Source organism: Eretmochelys imbricata, chromosome 5, assembly GCF_965152235.1.
Source record: "Eretmochelys imbricata isolate rEreImb1 chromosome 5, rEreImb1.hap1, whole genome shotgun sequence".
Lineage (NCBI taxonomy): Eukaryota > Metazoa > Chordata > Testudines > Cheloniidae > Eretmochelys > Eretmochelys imbricata.
In genome coordinates this window covers 42,255,326-42,274,201 of record NC_135576.1, presented here as the reverse complement: position 1 = coordinate 42,274,201, position 18,876 = coordinate 42,255,326, and the positions used below count along the sequence as shown (strand labels likewise).

The following is an 18,876-nucleotide window of genomic DNA, read 5'->3' as shown; positions in this document are numbered from 1 at the left end:
CCCAGGATCACTAATGGCATTTCAACATCCCCAATGGTAATCCACTGGTCTGGAAAGAAAGTCTTTACTTGCAACTTTCTGAAGAGTCCTGTGTTCTTAAAGATGTACACACATACACATCATGCACCTTCCCTGACCAGCCCACATTGATGTCAGTGTTCCCAGTGATCCACCAGCACTTGTATTATCATAGAAAAGTAACCCTTTCTTTGACTCTTTGGCAATGTGGTCTGGTGCCAAAATAGGTAAATGTGTGCAATCTATTGCCCCATTACTGCAAAACCATCCACTTTGTCTTTCAGATTGCCCAGAGTCACAGTCCTTCGTAGCAGACGCAATAAGTGGCCTTGCACACTTGCATCACAATAGCGTCCACCAGTAGATTTCCAAACTTCAAATTCACTCATGACTGATCGGTAGCAATCAGGCATTGCAAGTTTCCACAGACTGATCACCACTCGCTTCTCCACTGTCAGTGCAGTGTCATTTTGGAGTCACTGCGCTAGAGGGCTGGGGCGATCTCTGCACACAGATCCAGGAATGCGGCCTTGTGCATCCAGAAGTTCGGCAGCCACCTGTAGTCATCCCAAATCTGCATGATAATGCAATCCCACAAGTCAGTTCTTGCTTCTCAGGCCCAGAACCAGCGGCTCCATCATCTGCACCTATTCCATGAATGCCACCAACAACTTTGAATTGTTTCTATATCCCACAGCAATCTAGCCTCAAAGGAATTGTTCTGTTTCCCAGAGCTCCTCTGGTAGCTCTGCAAATACTGCAAGATTAGGCACCCCATGCTCGCAAAGCTCATCAGAATAGTGCAGAGCTATGCAGGATTCATGTTTCTGCCACAGATGGCAGACAATGAGGAGGGACACACGAGTTTGCGGGGCTTTTGAAAAGATGCATGAAGCATTATGGGATGGAGAACACTGCATTATGGAACACTGAAATTATGTTCCCAGTCGTCACTTAGGTTGACATAATTTTGTAATGTAGACGAGCCCCATGTCTTCTCATTTTTGCTCCTAGTCTAATTAAAGAAATGCCACTGATTACAATGGGAGCAGGATGGAGTCTTTAAAGCACATGTGTGTAAACATACATACATGCAGGGGGGTCAGAGGAGAATAATCTCTAATATATGTATATGCACAATAAGGATAAACCACAATTTCTATAATAATGTTAAAACTTTGAATTTCCTGATTTGAGGCATGTACAAGCTAAACCACAATGTTGTATTACTGTAGTTTTCCTGGGTATCTGGCTGGTGAAACTTGCCCATATGCTCAGGGTTCAGCTGATCACCATATTTGGGGTCAGGAAGAAATTTTCCTCCAGGGCAGATTGGAAGAGGCCCTGGAGGTTTTTCTCCTTCCTCTGTAGCATGGGGCTCGAGTCACTTGCTGGAGGATTCTCTGCTCCTTGAAGTCTTTAAACCATGATTTGAGGACTTCAATAGCTCAGACATAGGTGAGTGGTTTTTCGCAGGAGTGGGTGGGTGAGATTCTGTGGCCTGCGTTGTGCAGGAGGTCGGACTATCTGATCATAATGGTCCCTTCTGACCTTAGTATCTATGAATCTATGAAAAATCCCCTTGGCCAAGTCCTCAAAGAACTGCATGCATGGCAAGTTTGAACTTCAACAACATTATTTGTTTTAGGCAAATGCCAAAAAAAGCCTCTGAACAATTTTAAGGCATGAAAAAAAAACTTTTAAACATTAATAATTCAAGAACAGCTGAACAGATTTTCAAACTTTCCTAAATTTCACCATGAGGCGTATAGCAATATTGAGAAATTTTACCCAATAGTCAATTTTATGATAAATTAGAAGGCTGAAAGGGAAGACTGGAACAGAAGTGAGTTTTCTCACACTAAAGTATGCTGAAAACAGATTTCTTTATTCTAAAATATCTTTCACGTAATGAAATCTTAAAAATCAAATAAATCAATCATGTGTAGAACATGGCTTTGTCAGGGTTCCCCCCCACTTTTAACTCTGGGGTACAGATGTGGGGACCCGCATGAGAGACCCCCTATGCTTATATTCTACCATCTTAGGTTAAAACTTCCCCAAGGCAAAAATTATTTTCCTTGTCCTTGGACGGTATTGCTGCCACCACCAAGGGATTTACACAAAAATTCAGGGAAGGGTCCCTATCCCCACAAAAGATCCCCCAAACACCCTCTCCTGGGGAGACTTGAGAATAATACCACCAACCAATTGCCTTAGCGATGTGAGCACAGACCAGACCTTTTGTCTTCAGGACACTGAAATCAATCAGGTTCTTAAAAGAAGAACTTTATTCATAAAGAAAAAAATTGAAGAATCAAACCTGCAAAATCAGGATGGAAGGTAACTTTACAGGCTAATAAAAAGATTTAAAAACACAGAGGATTCCCCTCTGGGCTCAGCTCCACAGTTACAAACAGTAATAAAACGACCTCTGTAGCATAGAAAAATTCACAAGCCCAAACAAAAAGATAACCTAACGCATTTCCTTGTCCTACTTACATTTTCAGTGATTTTAGATGGATTATTCCAGGTATATTTTCAGGAGATACTATACCTGCTTGGCTTCTCCCTCCGTCTGGAGAGGGAACAAAAAAAAAGAAGCAACAAACAAATCCTTCCCCCCACAGATTTGAAAGTATCTTCTTTCCTCATTGGTCCTTCTGGTCAGTGCCAACTAGGTTATTTGAACTCTTTAACCCCTTACAGGTAAGGCAATTCAGTACAGCTGCCAAGGAGGCATTTTATGCTACTCTTTCCTCTATATTTATGACATGGCTCCATAATGAATAGGGGCTTGTAATAGTTTATTCTCTTATGGGAAGTTGGAAATAGGAGGAGCCTCCAAAATGACTCATGTTAAGACAAATCTAAATTTCTCTTTTACAAATTTGTCTTGACTAGGGACTTTTTCAGTAGTGTAGGTAAACTAGTGTATATGTGCTGCACAAGTATAAAGGAGGGTTTGCAGCAGGATCTGCATACTCTGTTGAAATCAGAGTAATTTCCACTGGTGCAAACTGGAGCAGTGTGTCTAAACAGAGTTTGTACTAGGTTAGGTACATTATAGCTTGTCTAGTGCAAAACTCCCTAACGTACACAAGTCCTCAGACAGGTAGAAGGCTCCTTAATTTTTTTTAATTTGCTAGGAATAATCTATGCAGTGTTGTTGTAGCCATTTTGGTCCCAGGATATTAGAGAGTCATGATGGGTGAAAGAATATCTTTACTGAACCAATTTCTGTTGGTGAAAGAAACAAGCTTTCGTGCTACACAATGACCTGAAGAAGAGCTCTGTGTAGCGCAAAAGCTTGTCTCTCTCACCAACAGAAGTTGGTCCAATAAAATATATTACCTAACCCACTTTGTATTTAGAGTTGCCACCCGTTTTTGGCTTCTGTGTCCAGGTGCCATTTGGGGTTGCCAGGTGCCCGATTTTCAACCGGGAAGTTCAACTGAAAAGGGAACCTGGCAACTCTAAATGGCACCTGAATCAAAAGTTCGGTTACTGTCAGGTGGGGGGAGGTGCTGGGTCATTGACTCGCCCCAGCCCCTGCTCAGCTGGGGCCATCTCTTGCCTGCAGGCTGGCTCCTTGAGACAATCCAATGAGTAATGGGGAGAGGGACGGAGGGAGAGAGGCGTGAGCAAAATGGTGGAGGGGTTTTGGGGAGAAGGGGCAGGGCAATGGGCAGCGCCTCCCAGGAAGAGGTAGGACAGGAGATGAGGCCTCGAGGGGGTCCGATTATCAGTAATTAGAAAGATGGCAACCCTATTCTCTCTAAGAATAATGTGGTAGTCAACGTTTTACACTGACATCTGACATGTAAACCCCAGACTAGCTTTGTCCCCTTCCCTTCCCCTCCCCACTATAACAATTTTATCTTCATTCTATTAGTGCCTTTGACATTGAACATTGCTAAAAGCAAACATCTATCAAGATGTACATTTTATGGAGGATATCCATAATAAAACATGTCAGTCACAAGTAGTTCTCAGAACTAGAGAGAGAGTTATATTCCATGCACAGAAAGGATTCCCAAAAATTACTCCTGCTAAAAATGAAAAAAAAAAAAAAAACAAACACTAAACTTCAATTAAAAAAATGCACTACAGAAATGTAATCTTACCAAAAGCAGCTAACTTCTTTCCATAATTATGAATTAGTTTCTAGTAAAAAATTAGAGTTACTTTGGTGGCTTAAAACAATGTCTTTCCAGACACATGAAGCATTTTCTTTAAAATTTAAGCTAATAGCTAGTACCTGGCTGCAAAAGAACTTCTACAATAATACTAGATGTAATTATATTTGTTTATTAACACCTATGTTACATAATTCCTAAAAAATGGTTTAACAGATTGTGATATAAATACAGCTTTCTTTAATACTTTTGACTTATATAGCATCTTAGGATCTTAACTTTGGATATATAACTTTAGATATAATACACACACACACACGCCCCACCATTTTTTCTCATTTCGTATGAAAAGACACACCCTAAACAAGGTCTAGATTTAGAGATTAGCATGTGATCTGCAATAATGGACAAAGCTATCAAAACAGTTCTCTGAATTAACATGTCCATTGCATTTAGTAAAGCTGTAAAATGCATTGAAGCGCTGCTGGGCATAAACGTAATTCTACAGAACACTGAGTAGGAAGGAAGACCACAGGGAACCATGCATTAAGGTCAAGATCCACAAAGGGGCTTAGGTGTTGCAACACTCACTGTCATGGCAGCTAACTTTTAGGTGCCTACAAGAGTCTCAGGAACAACATTGCCCTCCACAGAGCCTGAGTGAGGCATCTAGGCTCCCCTTACAATGAACTGAGATAGACAGAAGTCTTAGAATGCCATCCACAAAAATCCAGCATGCTAGGCAGCTCCCCACCTAAATTAGCCAGTAGGAGATGCCGATGAACAGACAATGTGCTACGCCTGTCCCTTTACACAGGCAGACACAGAAGTCTGAGCTTTAGGGAGGCACCTCTCTCCGTATCAGTCCACACACAGAAACCATCTGTGTGGAGTGCTTGTAATATAGCGAAGTGATTCCATATTTGATTAATCCTTCTGGGACAAAATGATACTGTATAAAAGTGCACATAAGCACTAAGGTGCCATTGCCTCTTAGATCAGCCAACTAGAGACCAAGCTGAGAGTGAAAGAATGGAAAGTAAAAGGCATGGTAGTTAATATTATTTATATATATACACTATTACAGCTACATGATTTTACTCAGATGTAGATATTAATACTTACATAAGAACATTAGAACGGCCATACTGGGTCAGACCAAAGGTCCATCTAGCCCAGTATCCGGTCTTCTGACAGTGGCCAATGCTAGGTGCTCCAGAGGGAATGAACAGAACAGGTAATCATAAAGTGATCCATCCCCTGTCACCCATTCCCCAGGTTCTGGCAAACGGAGGCTAGGGACATCATCCCTGACCATCCTGGCTAATAACTACTGATGGGCCTATCCTCCATGAGTTTACCTAGTTCTTTTTTGAACCTTCTTATAGTCTTGGCCTTCACAACATCCTCTGGCAAGAAGTTCCACAGGTTGACTGTGCGCTGTGTGAAAAAATACTTCCTCGTTTGTTTTAAACCTGCTACATGAGTGCAGATGACTGTACTAGATGATCTCTCGAGGTCCCTTCCATTCCTATGATTCTTTGATATACAGATATGAAGCAGACAATTACTAAATACTTTCCATTATGAATAATATTTTTATTTAAGCTTATCTCACATTTCCTTTTTCTGCAACAGACCTTCGATATTTGGAATCCTCTCAGCTTACAAAAGAGCCTTTTCTTTGTTCCATGAAATTCCATTCAGATTTGGCGAGAAAGAGTATTAATTATTACCATTGTCTTCTCTCAATTGTATTCTCCAGGAAAATCCGGGCCACAAACCTAAATCTTTCAACATTCATTCCACGGCTGGGCTCACGCCGCCATGGCTCAAACCATTACCAAAGCAATAGCAGCAGTGCCACTACCACACAATGCATCAGAGTGGATTAAAAAGATTTAAATACATGTTTCTTTTTAAAAATAAACCTATTTGAAATTATGACAACCTATGTTAAAGCCTAAATTTACTAAAATCTATTTAAAATCATTTAAATTAAATAAAAATATATTTAAGGAGTACGTTTGCCACCAAAGTTTTAAAGAAAGTCAATCCACTGAACTGCTGAAATGTCACTAGCTAAGCACCTGGAACCAGAGTTCACCACAGTGGTACACCAGCTTTTGACAGCAGTCGCCTCTTCCGCATGTGTAGAGAAAATATTTCTTCATTTCACTTTATTCAACTAGTTCAGCTCAATGACTAATTCATTCAAAGTTGAGAAAACAGTTGGGGAAAAAAGCAGAAAAGCTTGTTCTTCCTCTTCAAATCTATGAATAAAAATGAGATGCAAGAAAAAGAGTACTACTAGTTCTATAATCTTGAAGGACATGTTGACCAGAAAATCAGTTCAATTCACTAACGAGAAATAGTATTCCCTTTGTTTAATAAATCAGTTTTAAGTGCATTTTCTTCTTATGCAACCAGCACATTTAAGATATTTTTATTTAATAAAACCAATTTTAAAATAGTTTTGTTCATTTTTAATTGAATTCCAGTTTTTATCCATGTGGCTTGACATAAATCATGAGTAAAAAAAATTATCACTTAATAAATAAGAAATGTGACATTTTGTAATAAAAAATTTAAAAATAAGAATCTGAAAAATGTATATTAAGCTTTATAATTGCTTAAATAAATTTGTATTAATATAATATAGCCTCCTGAGTAGCAGAAAGTAGTACTAAATTACATCAACCACTGAGAATCAACCTCTCTTTAGGAACATAAAAAGAATAAAACAAGATTAAAACTGATTATTTAAATAAATGTTTCCTGCTTTCTGATTTAAATCATGATTAAAACCAGTGATTTAAATTAATCTACCCTGTACTGCACAGAAAGTCTCAGAAAACTGCTGAAATATCTGTAGCAAAGGAGAGAAGAGAACCTGGCTCTCCAAACCCAGGGATCTAGCATGTAGTTCCCAATGACCCATTTATACACACATCTGGGAACTTCATGTGAGGAAGGAGCTCCCCTAACTTCCAGATGGGCAGTAAGATGGGCCAGGCGCCTCAAAAAAAACACCTTTGGGACCTAGCACATGGCAGCAGCACATCCCAACTCTGGGTTCAACACATACAGCAGAAGACCCAGCCCAGTTCTAGGAGCAGGGAATCAAAAGCCAGGCTTACCCCAATACATCCTTCCATAGGTGCCGATTCAATGGGTGCTCCAGGGCTGGAGCACCCATGGAAAAAAAATAGAGGGTGCTCAGCACTCACCAGCCATAACTGATTGAAGGCACTGCCAGCCAGCTGACTGGAGACTGGAGAAGGGGTTTGCGGGAGGGCGGAGAGCAGCGAGTGGGCGGAGGCCTCAGGCAGGGGGCAGACCAGGGGTGGTAAGAGGCCGAACAAGGGCAGGGTCTTGGGGCGAAGCAGCAGTGGCGCACCCTCGGGGAAAAGAAAAACTCAGCTCCTATCCATCCTCCCTTCCCCTGAATGCAGCCTTCTGCTGTCAGCTAGTGGTGGTGTTAGTCCAGTAGCTCAAGCAGTAGCAGTCTGTGCTGCAGTGCTGAAGGCTCAGGATTCAAATGCTAATGATGATTCATTCATGGATGGGGTTGATTGCTATACCTAATACAACATTTTTAGACTTTTTGTTTAAAATAAAAAACCTTAGAAGTTAGATTTAAAAGGTTACATTAAGAGAACATTATTTCAGTTGCAAATAAATAAATAAAATCAAACATTTTGCACAGCCAGGTTGTGGTCAGGCAGACTTAGTACCTGGAGCCAGAATCTGCAATCACAAGACAAGAGTCCAGAGTTGGCTGAGTCAGGAGACTGGGAGGTCAGAAGCGAGACAAACTGGAGATCAGAACTATTAGTAAGGAACCAGAGTCAGGCTGGGTCAGGATACCAGAGGGTCAGTGGCAGGAGACAAACCAAAGATCTAGAACCACAAGTCAGGTGCCAGATCAAGCCAGAGAAGCAGGCAGTCCAGACCAGAGTTGAGCCAAGTTATTCAGGACAACTTCCTGTTCCACAGCCTCACATTGGGGCACGACTTCATGAGTCGCAGACTCAGGCTGCCACAGGCAAGATTGTTGCGTAGCTACTCCCATGAAACTTGTAGACCTGGGTTTGAAACCCATGGGTCATGACATTTGAAAGTTCATAAAACTGTTTTTTTGCAACCTAAACATTCTTTTAATGTAGGGCACGGGGTTCTGGTGAGGCAGAGGGGGCAGATATCTGAACAGACTAGCAAATCTACTTTTCTACACCTGACTTGTCCCCATTCCCTAACCATGCAGTCCTGGATTTCAGTTGTCTGACAATTCCTTGTGGATGCCCTGTTGACTATCTGAAGTGTAGGTCTATTTTGAAAAATGACCCCCTATAACTCTGAACTACTTCCCATATGTATTCAAAGCCATATCTGATTATATTACTAAAAAAAATAAAAATAAAGTTTTGATTTAAAAAATGAACAAAAAAGAGAACCAAACAGAACTAAAAGGAAGCTGCATTCTACGCCCTGTGAGTTGACATGATTGTTTACTAAGTAACCAAAGTGACATTTGTGCAAACTCATTGATGGGAAAAGAGAAGTTGGGCTAGAATCAACTGGGCCTAATTTGGCTTGCAGACTCGTCATAACTGGTGATGATACATGTGACAGAAAAAAAATCCCACCTGATTCAGACTCCAAGTTTAAGTTTACAGAGCTGACAATTCAGAAAAATTGTTTCTTTCCACTTTACAACTGTTCATAGACTAACAATTAAAAAGTTCTCCCCAGGCAGCACAGACAGAGGAGCAGCACCAATGTAGAAACTTGCAATATATCTATCCAACTTCAGAAGCCCAAGTTGCTATCATAAATGGTTAACTGTAGGTGTACTTCTGAGGATGTAGGGGTAGGGTAGATTGATTTAAATCACCAAGTGGAAAGCCTCAATTTAAATAGTCGATTTTAGTCAACTTCTCCATTGTACTTCCATTATTTTTCTAAAGCAAGGTGAATTCTCATGAGTTGATGTAACCATTAAAACAAGTTGATTTGCAACTAAATAGAACCTTTTCATGAGATTTTAGACTTATTTCTGCTGCCAAGGAGAGTATATTATAACTATTTACATTTAAGCAATTATTCACCTTAATATTTTCAGATTCTTATTTATTGTTCATTTTTAGTACGTTAGAAAATGGTGAATGATATAGGGTTTATTTACTAGATAATTAACTATTTGCTCATGATTTGTGTTAAGGTGTATTAGAATAGTCACTTTAAGCATACAATTTAATTTTAATTTAATTAAGCATACAAAAGAGCATATTTATTTTTATTTAAATGTTTTATGATTATAAATTTAGGCCTTAATATATTGTGTATTAAATTCAGATTTCATCTTAAACAGATTTTAAAAAAACAAAAAACTTATAATTTAAATAACTGGATTCTTTGAATTTGGTTAAATTAAATTTAAAAATCTGATTTAAATTAAAAAAAAAAAATTAAACCCTTCCTCCCCCACAATAGATCGATTCTTATTCACACTAGTTGAGGGAGAGGAGGGCAAATGGAACTTGGGAAGGAAAAGGCTAGGAGAAAATGGAAGCAATCAAGGACAATATTTTTTTAAATTGAAAGTAGAGGTTTAAAAACTGTAAATAAGTAAATTATAAAAATAAACTGAATGTGGGCCACATTTTCTCTCTCACACATACTACCCACCCCTGAATCAACTTACGGATTAACTAACTTGTGAAATGTTATTTTATCCCCAGGACCCTCCTTCCCCCCCCTCAAATATTCTGTTACACCCATTTCTTGCTTCTTATCTTAAATTAGGCCATGTCTACACTAGAGATCTTACAGCAGCACAGCTGTACCAATGCAGCTGCACCATTGTAAGATCTCTCATGTAGCCACTCTGTGCCAATGGGAGAGCTGCTCCCACTGACATAACAGTTGTCCACATTGGCGTGTCTGTTGGTGTAACTTATGTTGCTCAGGTGTGGGGGTGGGAGGAGGGTTCATACCCCTGGGTGACAAATTACACCGACAAAAGCGCCAGTGTCGACAGCACTATGTCAGTGGGAGAAGCTTGCTGTTGGCATAGCTACCACTGCTCCTTGGGAGTGGTTAAATTATGCCAATGGGAGAGCTCTCTCCCATTGGCAAAGAGCTGCAGCTGCACCGCTGCAGCACTGTATGCTTAGACAAGCCCTTAGACAGCAAAGTTCTCAGGACAGGGATGTGTCTTACTTGTGCTTGTAGAGTTCCTATGAAAATAGGACACTAAATCTGCTAGGGACTTTGTAATGTGTAACAAGCTAGCAGTGTTCCATAACACACCCACCCTGTTAGCAAGGAATGAGTTGGCTAGAAGAGTGATAACTAGGTGGTGACTCACTGCAGGAAGTGGATCCTTAGCCATCTCCTATGAGGGAGGGGGAAGGGAGGACTTGGAGAGCAAGATGGCTGAGCCAAGACTGAGTGTGTGTGGAACCTATTCGTGTAGGGAGGAGGAGCCCTGAGCAGAAGGCTTTGGCCAGGACAGTTTCCTGTATAATTGTTTGAAAACTGTTTTGAGAGAGACTTCATTAAACTAGACCCAGGATGCAAAACAATGAATTTGTTTGAGACTAACTCTGTACTCATTAAACCAGACTGAGGAGTGAGAATTGTTTGAAGTAGGCTGGGAAAGTAGTACCTACTTACAAAATGAAAAGGAGTACTTGTGGCACCTTAGAGACTAACAAATGTATTGAGCATAAGCTTGAAGTGAGCTGTAGCTCACAAAAGCTTATGCTCAAATAAATTTGTTGGTCTCTAAGGTGCCACAAGTACTCCTTTTCTTTTTGCGGATACAGACTAACACAGCTGCTACTCTGAAACCTACTTACAAAACGTTACCATTATAATAATTCTTCAACTTTATTTTTTAAAAAGTGCATACCCTAAAAGCTCTAGTCTTTATATACTTGTCTGAACATTTAAAGATACCAAATACAATATTTTTTTTTCTAAAATGCAAGACATTTTACTGTTGAATCTTTACAAAAGGGTCTTGAAAGCCAACTTGCTACTGGACGTACACAAAAGTTGGGTATCAGTCCTGTCTGAAGAGAACTACATTAACGCAAACTAGGAACCTTTCAGTTCACACCTGCAGCATGCACATGGGGGAGTTATAGCACAGCACTTTGATGCACACTGCTATTCACACCCCTGTTGTCTGAGCTGCAGGGTACTGTACACAAACATTTGAAAGAGCAGGAAGGAAAGTCTGTCATGTTGCCACCCACAAAGTACAGAGAAGCAGAAGGAGAAGGAAAAAGCTGCTGCAGAGAAGTGGAGAGAGAATAAGAAGGGACCAGAGTAGGGGGAATGTGATAAGCAGAGAGGGACTGTGGTAGTGTGGGGGCAGAGGACCTGGTAGTTGGTAAGGGAAGAAGGGGGCAGACTGGGGAAGAAAGAGATCGAGAAGGGTCTGAAACAACAGAGCACACTCCCCTCCAGAACATGGAAATGAAACCCAAGACTCATCCTGCTGCCAGCAAATACCCATGAAACCCATAAGCAAAGTATGTCTGATCCCCTTCTAGTGTCTGGCCCACAAAGGATAATAGCCTGCTACATTCCATTCATTCAAATAGTGGACATCTGTATTGTAGATCTAGTTTCCAGACCTGCCAATGACTCATGTGGGTGTTAATAACTTGCACACGGTGGAAATGTGCGTGCCAGTTAGCTTTTTTAAAAATCTAGGCATTTTCGTATGTAAAAAACTACATTAAAAACATTAAGGTTGCAAAGTTCAACATGCAAAAATTTGCAAATGTAAATCAATCCTCTTGTGTGATGCAATATGGTATTATGTTTCTCCTTAAGGGATTCCTGAATCATTCAGTGCACAAAATGGGTAAGTGCCCATTGAATTAATCAAGGTTGTATAGTATCACCTCAAGCAAGGTATTCCCAGCAGATAAAGGAAAGTTTTATCACTATACAAGGCACTGGTGAGTCATCTGGAATACCGTTTGCAATTCTGGTCTCCTATGTTTAAGAAAGATTAATTCAAACTGGAACAAGTGCAGAGAAGGACTGCTAGATCGATTAGAGGATGGAGAACCACGTAAAGAGAGGTTTCAGAGTAGCAGCCATGTTAGTCTGTATCCGCAAAAAGAACAGGAGTACTTGTGGCACCTTAGAGACTAACAAATTTATTAGAGCAATGTTACTAAACTATTATAAATATAACAAATGTTATTAAATTTATTCATGGGCTGCAGCCCACTTCATCGGATGCATAGAATGGAACATATAATAAGATGTACACGTACACACACACACACACACACACACACACACACACACAAGTTGGTTTCAGAGTAACAGCCATGTTAGTCTGTATTCGCAAAAAGAAAAGGAGTACTTGTGGCACCTTAGAGACTAACCAATTCATTTGAGCATGAGCTTTCGTGAGCTACAGCTCACTTCATCGGATGCATACCCCACAGTACGCATCTGATGAAGTGAGCTGTAGCTCACGAAAGCTAATGCTCAAATAAATTGGTTAGTCTCTAAGGTGCCACAAGTACTCCTTTTCTTTTTGAGAGATAAGTTGGAAGTTGCCGTACAAACTGTGAGAGGCTAATTAGTTAAGATGAGGTATTATCAGCAGGAGAAAAAAACTTCTGTAGTGATAATCAAAATGGCCCATTGGGACAGTTGACAAGAAGGTGTGAGGATACTTAAGGAAATAGATTCAATAGATGTAATGACCCAGCCACTCCCAGTCTCTATTCAAACCCAAGTTAATGGTATCTAGTTTGCATATTAATTCAAGCTCAGCAGTTTCTTGTTGGAGTCTGTTTTTGAAGCTTTTCTGTTGCAAAATTGCCACCCTTAAATCTCTTCCTGAGTGGCCAGAGAGGTTGAAGTGTTCTCCTACCGGTTTCTGAATGTTATGATTCCTGACGTCAGATTTGTGTCCATTTATTCTTTTGCGTAGAGACTGTCCGGTTTGGCCAATGTACATGGCAGAGAGGCATTGCTGGCACATGATGGCATATATCACACTGGTAGATGTGCAGGTGAACAAGCCCCTGATGGTGTGGCTAATGTGATTAGGTCCTATCATGGTGTCACTTGACTAAACATGTGGACAGAGCTGGCATCGGGCTTTGTTGCAAGGATAGGTTCCTGGGTTAGTGTTTCTGTTGTGTGGTGTGTGATTGCTGGTATTTGCTTCAGGTTGGGGGGCTGTCTGTAAGCAAGGACTGATCTGTCTCCCAAGATCTGAGAGAGTGACGGATCATTTTTCAGGACAGGTTGTAAATCTTTGATGATGCGCTGGAGAGGTTTTAGAATTAAGGAGCTTAGCTTGTTTAATCTAACAAAACAAAGGTTATGGCACATCATGGCTTGAAATTAGACAAAACATTTCTAACCAGCAGAGGAATGAAGTTCTGGAACCCCTTTCAAGTGATGTAACGGGGGCAAAAAAAAAAAAAAAAAAACAAAAACAAAAACTTAACTTGTTTCAAGACTGAGCTTCATAAGTTTATGGAGGTGATGGTATAGTGAGGTTGCCTACAATGGCATATGGCCCATTTGTGACTGCTATTAGCAAATATCTCCAACGGCTGGATATAAGACACTAGATGAGGTGGTCTAAATTACTACAAAGAATTATTTCCCAGCTGTCTGGCTGATGGGTCTCACCTTCTTGCTCAGAGTCTAAATAATTACTGTATTTGGGCTCAGGAAGGAATTTCCCCCAGGTCACATAGGTAGAGACCCTGGGGAGTTTTCACCTTCCTCTTGCTGACTGAACTAGAGCAGTGGTCTCCAACTGGTTGATCGCGATCGACCCTTGAGTATCTCCCAATCAATCGCGATCTCTGGTGGTGCAGTGTGGCTAGTACTAAGGCAGACTACCTGTGGTCCAGGGGGGAGGGGGTGCAATGGGTCTCAATCCGCACGCAGCTCCTGTCTGCATGCACCACGCTTGCAGCTCCCATTGGCCAGGGGAGCTGAGGGTGCAGTGCTTGCAGACAGGCACAGTGAACAGAGCCATGTGTCCCCTGCCCTGCTGCAAGGGTATGTTGGCCCCTTCCAGGAGCAGTGTGGGACCGGGGTAGGCAAGGAGCCTGCCTTAGCCTCGCTGTGCCTGCCACCAACCGGGAGCCACCGGAGATAAGCACTGCCTGGTGGGAGGCTGCACCCCAATCCTCATCCCTGAACTCCCTCCTGGAGCCAGCATCCCATACCCGCTCCTGCACCTCAAGCCCCAGCCTGGAGCCCCTTCCCAGAACCAGCACCTCATCCTGCATACCAACTCCCTGCCCCAGCCCTGACCCCCTCCTGCACCCCAACACTTTGCCCCAGCCCGGAGCCCTCTCCTGCACCCCAACTCCCTCCTACAGCTTGCATCCCTCACCCACACTGCAAACCCCTCGGACCCAGCCCTGAACCCCAAACCCCTACCCCAGCCTGAAGAAAGTGAGTGAGGATGGGGGATGGAGTGAGCAGGGCGGGGCCTTGGGAAAGGGGCGGGGCCTTGGGAAAGGGGCGGGGCCTTGGGAAAGGGGCGGGGCCTTGGGAAAGGGGCGGGGCCTTGGGAAAGGGGCGGGGCCTTGGGAAAGGGGCGGGGCCTTGGGAAAGGGGCGGGGCCTTGGGAAAGGGGCGGGGCCTTGGGAAAGGGGCGGGGCCTTGGGAAAGGGGCGGGGCCGATCCTGGGTTGCCCTTACATTCAAAAAGTGATCTTGTGCAAAAAAGGTTGGAGACCACTGAACTAGAGTAAATGGTGGATTGTCTATAACCTGAAGTCTTTAAATCAAGATTTTAGGACTTCAGTAACTCAGCCAGTGGTTATGGACCTATTAAAGGACTGAATGGAGGAGGTTCTGTGGCCTGCAATGTGCAGGAGGTCAAACTAGATGATCACAATGGCCCCTTCTGGCCTTTAAATCTATGAATTAATGGAGACTTGGCTGCAGGACCCCAGCCACATTTGTTGCGAAATTGGAAAGTGTTAAATGAAAGAGGCAAAGGAGTGCAGTAAAAGAGGATGGTCTCATAATTAATGCAATGGAAAGCCATCCTTAATAACTAGATTCTCTTTCTGTTGCAGTTCCTATCTGAGGCTGGACAAGTCACTTAAGCTAAAATTTTCACAGGTGGCCAAATGGGTGCTGACTTGAAACATCTCAGGACTTATTTGCAAGAATGCTGACCACACACATCTCCAACTGAAGTTGACTGGAGCTGTGCTGTGAACATACAAAATGCTACAAAAACATTAAGTACTCTGAAATATCACACCCCAGGCATTTCAAGTTGGGGACCTGAAGTTGCTGGATAAGGCTCAAATTATGAAAAGTACTCTCTCTTTGCCTCAGTCCCTTACCTGTAAAAAGAAAATACGGTCACCTCACCTTCCATGTGTTACAAATATTTATCTTCACAAAGCATTCATACGCTACAGTGATGAGTACTATAAGAAAGCACATAAGGAAATTGATCATTCCGTATTCCATACAAGGTTTGAATGACGTGCACCAAAGAAAGCGAAGGGTCACACGGTGAATGAGGAAAATAAAAATAAATATTTAATGGCTACCCATCCAGTGAGCACAGCCTACCCTAAGCATTGAATGAGGCGGGGTCATGTAGAAAAAGAATAGTCTGAATAATGGAATTCAAGGTTATCATAGAATCAGAGGACCGGAGAGGTCAGCTAGTCCAGTCCCCTGCACTCATGGCAGGACTAAGTATTATCTAGACCATTCCTGACAGGTGTTTGTTTAACCTGCTCTTAAACCTCCCCAGAGGGCAGACTGGAATCCACCCAACAGCCTCAAGAATGGGAGAACCAAAGAACAAGACATCTAGCAGCACGGAGCAGTCAGGAATGTGCTATCTGCTGACTGATTCAGCAATAGCATGATGAAGCAATTCCCATAGACTGGGATAGGAAGAAATTCCTATAAAAATAGACTCTAGAAAGTGAGAACTTCGGGGGTCTGATTCTGCAAACCAACTTCCAGGAGCATCAGATGAGCATCTGACAAGGCCCTGCTCCCTCCTCATGTCCAGGCCACCTGGCCAGTGGCTTGGCATGAGCAACTCTAAGGCTGGTAACTATGATAACCTTGCAGAACCTGTGTGTGTGTGTTTGTATGAATGAATGTGAGAATAAATATGAGATTGAATGGAATGTTATAGCTATAACTAACTGCTTACTATGATTCTTTCTGTATTCACAATAAATGTGGTATTTTGCTTTTTCCTCTTTAATAAGATCCTGCTGGTTTTTATTTTATTGGTATAACAACCTCCCTAGGCAATTTATTCCAGTGCTTAACCACCCTGCCAGAAAGTTTTTCCTAATGTCCAACCTAAACCTCCCTTGATGCAATTTAAGCCCCATTGCTTCTTGTCCTATCCTCAGAGATTAAGAAAAACAATTTTTCCCCTCCTCCTTGTAACAACCTTTGACATACTTGAAAAGGTATGTCTCCTCTCAGTCTTCTTTTTTCCAGACTATCATAATGCACATGCATAAGGTAGCCAAATTAAAGCAATCTTAATGCTGGAAATTTCCTAGTTTTTGAGTATTTGGCTTTGCAATCTTAACTCTCCTTTATATGGAGATCTTTTTAAAATGCCATACTCATTTAAACTGAGTTTAATAATATGTACTGAACTGCTGTAGTCTTGTATGCTCATTCTTGAATTTATAATTGAACATGTCATTCTATTACAGTTCCATTCCTTAAAAGTTGCTGAATATTCCAGGAGTTTGGCCTTACAGAGACAAGATCCCATGCTTTTCCACTCCAAATGTGAACAACTTCTTAAAATCTGAAGGATCCGCCCAAAAGGAAGATATCACTGAGACACACTGTCAAGTGTCAAGGCATTTTAAAAACAAGGCAATTAAAAACACGCAACTTTCAGGAAGTATAAGTTCCTGTTTGCATGTCATAATGGTAGTGACTGACACTAGGTTCTTATCTTGCTGCAACAGCTACTTGATTTTGCTTGTCCGTATACATCACTCCAAAAAATACTTTTCATTCTATTGTGTTTCCAACAGACATGTTCCATCTGCTAGTGAGGTATGATCTGTTTCTATGTGACATCATCACATTACACTTGAGAAGACTAATGCCAGTTTATAAACACTAAACCTTGGCTCGGTTTCAAAACTCCTTACTACCTGCCACGTAAGTAATGATAAAATGTGTGGATTATCTTTTGTCATATAATTTAGAACTACTCTACTATGATGCAAGGCTCTTACATTTTCTAAAAAAGGCAATTCTAAATAAATGATTTGTTATATATTGAACTAGAACTGTACTGTTCCTTTGGATTTTTTATAATACAACAGAATCTAGGTCATTATTCCTCTTTTGACCCGTAAAAGCCATCCAGGGCCACAAGTAATGTGTGCTGAAGTGCAAATAAATTATTACAGCAATAAAGATTTTTATATTCTGGAGCCTTTGTATATTTGCAAGATAATTGTTATTTCTTCAAGTTAACACCTTACTCAAAGGAAGGTTTAATTTCGAGAATATTTTAATTTCCTTGAAATTTACTAAAAGTTATTTTTAATACCTGTAATCAGAAAAAAATAACTAACTGTGTAGGTACAGTCTGAAACTATCTTTACCGGGCAAAATAATATATGTAATTTTTAAAAAGCTGTCTTTGTGTCTACTTAAACAAGAGGATTACTGGGAGAGCACAAAGTGTTTAGAGAGGCAGTGATGATGAACACTCCTAAGGATACTTTCCTTGGGGATGCACCCCCTCAAATGAAAGTAAAACACCTTCAGGGATATGAGATTTTAGAAGGAATTCATTCAGGCTAACATAACCCTGGAAAAATACATGGAAGTTGCTGAAACACTAGTACTACCGGCGTCATCTACAAGTTTCTCCCTGTTGAGGAGTCTCTCTTTGTCTGAAGGGTGCTTTGACAGAAATTTGCTTTCAGTGGAAATAACTGTGGCCTCCACCTACAAGGACAGGACTGCCAAGTCACACTCCAGTACACCTTGGAGAATATTTAAGCACATTGTCTATTTTCCTTGTATGGTTGCAGATCCCTTTGTTGGCATGCTTGATTCTTTTGGTGATTAGGTGGAGAACCTATCCTCAGCTATGTCCTGTACAGCTCCCTATTCCATTCAGTCAGCTGGATCTTCAGAGATATCTGCTGTAGGTTCCATGCTTATAACAAATGGAAACTTCTAGCTGTGTGGAATTCCTCCTGGTCCTCTTCTCTTTGGCAGTCTCAGCATTTATGTACCTTCAGCCATGTAGAATGCCGCTTCACCTGTTGCCTTTGTTGTTTACCATCACGCCTCCTCTCTGGTTTCCACATTCTCTGGTTCTCTGATGGCCAATTCCTTTTTGTTGAACTGGGGGTGGTTATACTTCCTGAATCCGACTGTCTAAGGACTCCATAAACCCTTTCATAAGGGAAAATGCCATTTCTCCTTTGGAAAGTTGGGTTCCTGATACTTATAGCCGAGACAACCCCAGCAGGCCTGTAGTGTCATAACAGGTAGCATGTTGGTGGGACAGTTGTTCCAGAGACAGCCTTGAGTGCGGGTTCCCTGCCGGAACTGTTCAGCAGAACTGTAAGGCAGGAGGTCTGGGCCAATGTCTACTGCTACAAATGCAAGAGTGTGTCAACAGGTCATGAATGCTAACAAAGGAAACATGAAGGAAA

General features: G+C 41.5%; 1 protein-coding gene across 7 annotated transcripts in view; it reads right to left on the bottom strand.

Moving 5' to 3' along the window:
- ERBIN (erbb2 interacting protein) overlaps positions 1-18,876 on the bottom strand; it is a 223,459-nt gene that overhangs the window by 162,013 nt on the left and 42,570 nt on the right. The window contains exon 3 of one of the 7 annotated variants that reach the window (XM_077816947.1): positions 6,248-6,430. The exons of the other annotated variants lie outside the window; for them this stretch is intronic. The gene's annotated coding sequence lies outside the window, so the exon portion shown is untranslated. The remainder of the gene's footprint in view (positions 1-6,247; positions 6,431-18,876) is intronic. 7 annotated transcript variants of the gene reach the window in all.